The sequence below is a fragment of the Morone saxatilis genome, unplaced genomic scaffold (assembly GCF_004916995.1).
Source record: "Morone saxatilis isolate NCDOM2014 unplaced genomic scaffold, NCSU_SB_2.0 Contig7, whole genome shotgun sequence".
NCBI lineage: Eukaryota > Metazoa > Chordata > Actinopteri > Moronidae > Morone > Morone saxatilis.
The window spans coordinates 6,761,238-6,769,442 of record NW_023340246.1 but is presented as its reverse complement, the minus strand read 5'-3'; positions in this window follow the sequence as shown (position 1 = coordinate 6,769,442).

Here is an 8,205-nt window from a genome sequence, read left to right as displayed (position 1 = left end):
TGTATTCTGTGGTTCTGTGGTAGTTTTCTAAAGTTTGTAAAAAATAAAAAAGAACTTGGGTTTGAAAGTTAAGATTTTTAACAGAAAGGCAGCATGGCGTTTGAAAGAAATTGACATTTTGAACATTTTGGAACAGGTCATTAAACCTTTGAAATGAATCAAGTCTGAATGAATTTTCAAATTTCAAATTAAAAGTGACATCCTTAAAAGTGACAGTACAGTGTACCTACCTCTTACTGGTATGTAATGCTGGTTTTGGGGATTGTACATCATTTCATTCAATAAAAATATTATTGAGGAGGTAAAAAGACTAGCTAAGTTCCTTTAATGAAAGGCCACAGTCCACCACGTTGAACCGATATGTTTCTACAGTAGCCCAGAATGGACAAACCAAACACCAGCTCTAGCCAGGGCCTTTCACGGCCACCATAGTTTCTCCTGCACACTCTCATTCCCAGGTCATCAGATATTGACACAAGTGGTGTTCAGTTGGTTGCAATCTACAACTTCACCACTAGATGTCGCTAAATCCTACACACTGGTCCTTTAAATCAACTTCATGAAAGTGCCGTAATAAAGCACTGTAGTAACCCTTTAAGTAAACCCACTACTGTACGGTACTGTACTGGAATGTAAAATGTTATGTAAACTATCATATGAACTATGCGCTTCCTTGTTAAGTCCTTTTTCACACACGCACACCTTCCTGGCTCCTTGTTCCAGAGAAGCACGCAGGTAATTCTCTGTGAGTGAGCTGAAGCCAAACTGCATTTTAGACATTCCACTTCCACCAAGAAAAAGAACCGGTTCTGATTTAAATCTTGCTAACATGACACTAAGTTCACATAGTTTATTCAAGAAACGTGGAGTACCATCAACTCTTTGTGGAGAAGTTCATTGTATACTCCATTAAAGGAGGTTAAATAAAAGTGAATGGTGCAAGATAGCTAATAAGCTACAACAGATTTCAATACTTTGGACCGTACACCTCTTTGTTCTCAGCACTGTCAAGATGACTTGCTTCAAAGTTCAACTTTAACTCGACCTAAAACATTTGCACAGATTTGGGTCCATGAGCGTATCCACTAATCCCTGTGATTCAGTTTTAATTAACTGCTAAATTTCATTGTTTTATATGTTGGTGTGACCAGGCTTTAGTGAAAGATACTATCCAATTGTATTATATAAAATACAGGATCCCCTTAGAACTTAACCCATTCTGGGGACTAGAAGTCTGGATATCTTGGTTTGTGCTGCTTTGATTTAGACCTTTTTTTTCTTAAAGGTCCAGTGTGTAACATTCAGGAGGATCTATTGGCATTTTGGAGCATCCATTAACTTCTATAGGCGAATGGAATATAAAAATCATAGTTACGTTTTCATTAGTATGTAATCACCTGCAGAATGATCTGTTTTCACATACAGAGGGAGCGGGTCCTCATCTACCAAGTCTACCACGTTGAACCAATATGTTTCTACAGTAGCCCAGAATGGACAAACCAAACCCTATTGTTATGGAATCTGACCTAATACCTGTTTATACACCCAACTACAGGTATGCCTTTTCTAAAATTCGTTAAAACAAACAGGAAAGACACCACAGCCAGGATTCTCTTGTCCATAGTTCTCGAGGTCCCACTCGAACCTAAGTGATAACCCTGTGCAATAATGAGTGATTGTCGCACAAAACAGGGTATAAAAAACCAATTTGAAAGATAAGGGATATACATACATAAAGCCATCAAAGATAGTGCTACCACATAATATAAGTAGATAAATCAGAAATCAGGATGAGTTAACGCACCATCACACCATGCAGTTACCGAATTATATAAAGTTAAAAAATGAGCTAAAATGGTCAAGTATAACATTGCAATACTGGCACGCAGTTACGACAATCGCCAAGAAAATAGTGTCATTTGCCTTGTAATCCACTATGTTCCTTCTAATAACAGATAAGTAAGGTCTATAGTAACTTAACTGCCTTTCCAGGTTGTCCCTGACATAAGGAATTAACACATCTAGTCATTCTACTCAACATGAGAAGAACTTTCACCATTCATGTCCTCTCAAATTGTTGACTATAACAATGAAAGTCCACTGCGCGGAGCTGCCTAGAGAGGAGAACCCTTAGGTATACAGAGGCCGAACAGGTCGAGTTCAACGTAAAGCTCTAAAAAAGCATCCAATAGGGACATGATCTCAATAAACATAAATGTATCCCTATGCAGCTCTACCTACCTTCCACCCACATCTTTCTGTCTGTAGCCCGTTTGCTATAGTTGTAGCTAGCCTGGTCATGCAGAAGTATAATCTGCGCTCAACGAGGTTAAAATGCAGGACATTATATGGAACGGATGCAACGATGAGAGTTTCCTGTAAACATCCATCGCGTTATGTCTGATAATCGCTATGATGTCACAGGGCGAGAGCTCTAAAACACCCAATCTCCTACCCCATCCGAAAAAAGTCAACAGCGTGCTCGGTATATACTCAGACCATCTGAAAACACACTCAAAGAGCTACACTCCTCTGACCAGAAACCCCCCTCAACTACGCAACCGTTCCAGCCTGAACAATTTACAGTACATAAATCGGCTCGCCCGCAGTCCCCTTTACCGCACACGCTTACAAACACACTTACAGAGAACATAAAAAAAAAGGCTGATTTCAAATACGCCTCAATGACTTGCCAATCTAATCTAACATCGCAAAGAAGAAAGTAAGTTCAAGGGATGTACAAAGATTTTTTGTTTGTACTATCTCTAGGGGAGTGGCGAGGTGGGTTGTTGAGGATACAGTAATGCTTGTTCTGAGTCTGGCTGAGTTGAGGCCAATTTGCATGTTATATCCCCTGCCACAGCACATGGAACTGGAGAAAACATAATCTAGAATTAGCAACCCAGTGGACTCATAAAATCCCCAGAGAGGGATTGCTAACTCGAATGCAGCATTTAATAACAGAGTTGTAGCTTAAGGGAAAGGACTGAGCCCTCTAACCTTCATGGGGTAGGGCGTGCCATAAGGAAAGGCTTGCATATGCTGGTGTGATTAATAATAGAATTATTGTTACTTAGTATAATGATGCGCTCAGAGAGAATCATGTGTCATCAAGAGAGATGAGTATTTTCACAGAAGGCAAATGGGCTTTTGCTGCTGAAAGGAACAGACAACGAGTAACAGTTCCAGCTCTGCCTTTCTTTACTACGTCCTGATCTTTCTTTAATTCTGGTCTCTAATTCTTTTCTAGGATCACAAGATTTTCCAAATGATTCTTCGCTGGCATCCGCTCACAAGAGATCGCTGCCCACCTTTCGTACCTGTACAACATCTACTTTCCTTTCCGGAGCTCCGAACTAACAAAGGAATTAAAGTTCTAGAAGAAGCAGATCAGGCCATACGCTGTCTATTCCGTGCGCAGAGACCTGAGCACACAAGGCTTCCGTTTGGAACAACCTCTGAACAAAAGGACCCCCGAATTCACAGCCACGATCTAATTCCTTTTTCAACCGAAACCCGACCGAGACCTCAATCGCAGTTCCACCAAGGAATTCACTGTGATTAAAATCTTTCTTTATCCGCAGTTTTGGCTGCATTTAATGAGATTTCACGTCTATCCAGTTTATAAACTACTGTGGTGGGATTATCACAGTCCTCAAATGGAGATATAGTCATTAGTTTATCTCCAACATCCACAGCGCTTCCCGAAAATGCTGTTGTCCCAATCGGCTACATTTGTCTTTCTCCTCTGGAGGACAGTGTTTACTTGCCAACAGATCTCCCTAAACCCCCACAGAGTAAGCTCCACCGAAAAAAAACATCAATGAGCAAACCGAATCCTGTCGCCCATATGACCCAACAGGCAGATGGTCAACCATGTGTGTCCTCTGTTGGTCTACCACATGTAACCCTCCTTCCTTCCCTCTAGACACACACACACACGTCACCAACCAGCACCACCAACCAACTCTCCAAAGTCTTCTCCAAAACTGTGATCAACCATTTTTTCTGCACTATTTACAGTATAATAAAATTTAATTTAATGAACATAAATATTTGTTACAAGCTTTTTATTTATTTTGGCTTGCCTATTAGTCTATTAGTTTTAAAATCTTGTTGCGTTTTTTGGAACATTGCCTTTGTTTTTGGAGGGCGGGGATTAATTCAGATGACTTGTTTTGTTTATTTGAACGCATCCTTTCAAGACATATCACGATATCAAGGTACAATAAATAATACTTCCAAAATTCTTCATATTTAAGACTCTTTCTTTGATTAAAGCAAAATTGAAGTAAAATCAAAGTGCTACTTAGTTTTGAAGCTGTTATAAAATTCTTAATCGCGTGGAGTTTCAAATTATGTTAATACTGCCCAAAGTCGTTGAAGAACTGCTGAAAGAAATATTTGATAATTAAAGCGTCCATACGGTTGCATGGATTATAATTATCAAGGTGATTCTGACATGACACCGAGGCAGCACTTATTCCCCCGCTGTAGATGCAACATCTGTGCTGTCATTACAGATTTTTAGAATGGGGATTTAGATTTGAAAGGAGTCAGGGAGGGGCCTAGAATGTCAAAGAATCTTGAGTTGATCTGAGTTACTAAGACGTACTGTGGAAAGCATGTATCTGATGGCGTATGAGTGTAACCAGTGAATCATTGTGTATTGATGAAGTCAGGGCTTCACAGAAAACTAGGGAGGGCCAAGGGAAGGTGTCTTCTGAATTTTTGTCAGACTCTCAAAATTCGACACAAGTTACCCTTATTTCTCTACTATAAATAGCAATGTACAACTACCATCCAACTATATCCCAGAATTCATCTTAATATGATACAAAATACAAAGGAGTTCCACTGTTATCATTCTCAACCCTAACCCTGAAGAATTTAAAATGAGATCACACCATCAAATAGGGGTTTGAAATTATTATAGAATGAATAATTCTAATTCAACACAAATATAGACTTAGGACAAAAGAAGTATATCATCAATTTGCCATACTTCTAATTACACAGCTATGGTATTTCACATTCAACGGCCAATAAGAAGCGTTCATACAAAGCCAACAAAGTGGTAAAAATCCTCATTCATTGCTTGGTTATGTTTAAAACGATCCTCGAGGGCTCTCCTTTTTCTCTTCCAATCTTTTTGGTTTCTTAGCATTGAGTAAGACATGCATGTGCTTTTACCACAAGTGTGTGCTTGCTTTCTCGTCCCAGGCTTTCTGCCTGCCTCCTGGATAAGGCAACACATTATCATCGCTCAATATTTAAAGCAACGGGAGGGAGGGGTGTGCAGAACAGGAACGGGGATGTTTTTGCTCATGGCTGAGGAAGAAGAGATGACAGCCTAAGATCGGTCCAATGGTCAGAGAAGAAACTCGCATAGAAATGTCTTGAATATAACCCCTCTGAAAGTTACCTTTCTATGAGGCCAGGTTGCCCATTTCAGGACTTTACCGAATGTGCAGGTGATAGTGCACCACTTGGCTGCAAGCCCCAGAGGGGTCTGGCTAAAGATAAAAGAGAGCACATTTCCTTTGTGCTACATATTTAATAAGGCTGCAATGCCAGGGAATTTTAACTTTTTTCCCTTTAACTCCCCCTTTCCTTTCAGAAGTAGACCCCTTTTCTACTCGTGAAGCCAGCCAAGCCTTTTTTCATTTTGCACATTCCATCTTCACGCATTATCGGACTCCCAGTCATAGATGCAGGTCATATCCTATTTTTCTTGCAGTGGTTCCTTTTTATGTCATAATGTGGTTTGGTAGAGGGATTTGAATGCTTGGAATTATTGGAAAAGGTCTGGTTCATCAGCAAGGTCTCCATGACATGTTTTGCTGTCATGCTCTGACAGAGAGTAACTGTGGGGAGTCAATACATCATGCACTCATTATATTACAAGCTTATAATAACTGAATATAAGGACCTGTAAAAATAACAATACAGGGATTTAACTTCATTGATACTAACTGCAAAGATGTTAGAAAATAATTGATAATAAGGTTCAGAAAATTTCATAACAGCTATTTTAGATAAAGGGCATATTAAGCCTAATAAGTCCTGATGTATAATTATTCTGTGGTTTGTTGTAGTTTTTCTAAATTTGTAAAATAAAAAAGATACTGGGTTTGAAAGTAAGATTTTAACAGAAAGGCAGCATTAGCGTATTGAAAGAAATTGACATTTTGAAACATTTTATGGAACAGCATTAAACCTTTTTGAAATGAAAATCAAGTCTGAAGATTTTCAAATTTCAATTAAAAAGTGACATTCCTTAAAGTGACAGTATCAGTGTACCTACCCTTACTGGTAAATGTACATCGCTGGTTTTGGATTGATAACATCATTTCATATCAATAAAAAATATATTGAGAGGTAAAAGACTAGCTAAGTTCCTTTAATGAATGCCACAAGTCCACCACGTTGAACCGATATGTTTGCTACAGTAGCCAGAATGGGACAAACAAACACCTAGCTCTAGCCAGGGCCTTTCCCAACGCCACCATAGTTTTCTCTGCACCTCTCATTCCCAGGTCATCAGATATGACACAGTAGTTAGGTGTTCATTGGTTGCAATCCTACAACTTCACCACTAGATGTCCTATAAATCCTACACACTGGTCTTTAAATCAACTTCATGAAAGTGCGCGTAAATAAGAGCACTGAGTAACCTTTAATAAACCCCACTAACTGTAAGTACTGACTGGAAGTAATAAGTGAATGTAAACTCATCAATGAACATTGCGCTTTCTTGTTATAATCCTTTTTCACACACCGGGCTACACCTTCCTGCTCCTTGGTTCAAGAAATAAGCAACGCAGGTAATTCTCCTGTGAGTGAGCTGAAGCCAAATGCATTTTAACATTCAACTTCCCACCAAGAAAAGAACGGTTCTGATTTAACATCTGCTACATGACACTATGAAATTCCACATAGTTTATTCACGAAACGGGAGTTACCAATCAACTCTTTGTGAGAAGTTCCATTGTATAGCTCCATTTAATAAGGAAGGTTAATAAAAGTGACTGTGCAAGATAGCTAATAAGATACAACGATCCTCCAATACTATTGGACCCGTACACCTCTTTTTCTCAGCACTGTCAAGATACTTGCTTCCAAAGTTCAACTTTAACTGACTAAAACATTTCACAGATTTGGGTCCATGAGCGTATCCACTATGATCTGTGATTCAGTTTTAATAACTGCTAAATTTCATTGGTTATATGTTGGTGTGACAGGCTTTAGTGAAAGATACATCCAATTGTATTTATTACCTTAAATTACAGGTCACCCTTAAACTTAACCCATTCTGGGACTAGAATCCTGGATATCTTGGTTTTGTGCTGCATTTGATTTTAGACCCGTTGCTTTTTGTTCGTTAAAGTCAGTGTGTAACATTTCACAGGGAGATCTATTGGCTATTTTGCAGGCATCCATGTAACTTCATACGAATCACCAAGAATATTGATTACTATACATGCTAAACGGTACTGGGAATGTAAAATGTTATGTATAACATGATGATTACATTGATGATGATGTATTTCCGCTATCTTTCCTTATTGTCAGTTGATCTTGAGCGCTTCCTTCCGTTAAGTTTCCCTCCTTTCTTCACAACGCACACCTCCTGCTCCTTATTCCAGAAAGCACGCAGGTAATCTCTGTGAGTAGCTTGAAACCCTGACACCACAACCTTGTATACATTCCATTGTGCCTACACTCAACTTCCTGAGAAATCACACTGTCGAGCAGTAAATGTTACCAGAGCGCAGGACTATACTATAGAATACACTAATTAACAACAGATTTATATGAGATTACACTTTTTTTTGTAAACAAAGAAACCAAACCATTTTATAATCTGCCAATGAAAAAGAACGCGTTCTGTTTTAAATATCTTCTGGCTAATCTTTAAGAGTGTAACTTTAATAAATGGGTGGCCGGTGTTATTTGGAATTTGTGATTGTAACAACAAGATTCAAAAATAGCACCAATTTTGATGTCATTATACCTCAAAAAAAAAAAACACTATATATCAGGGTATATATAGCTTTAAAACATGATACTAAGTGTTGTTTGTCGCGTTTTGTGTGCGATGCCAAAAAAAAGCACATTGATGGTGATGGTGTCAAACCATCGCTCGCCATAATCCTCAACCCAGATTAGCACACGCGCAAACCATGCAATAAACCTCCCAGT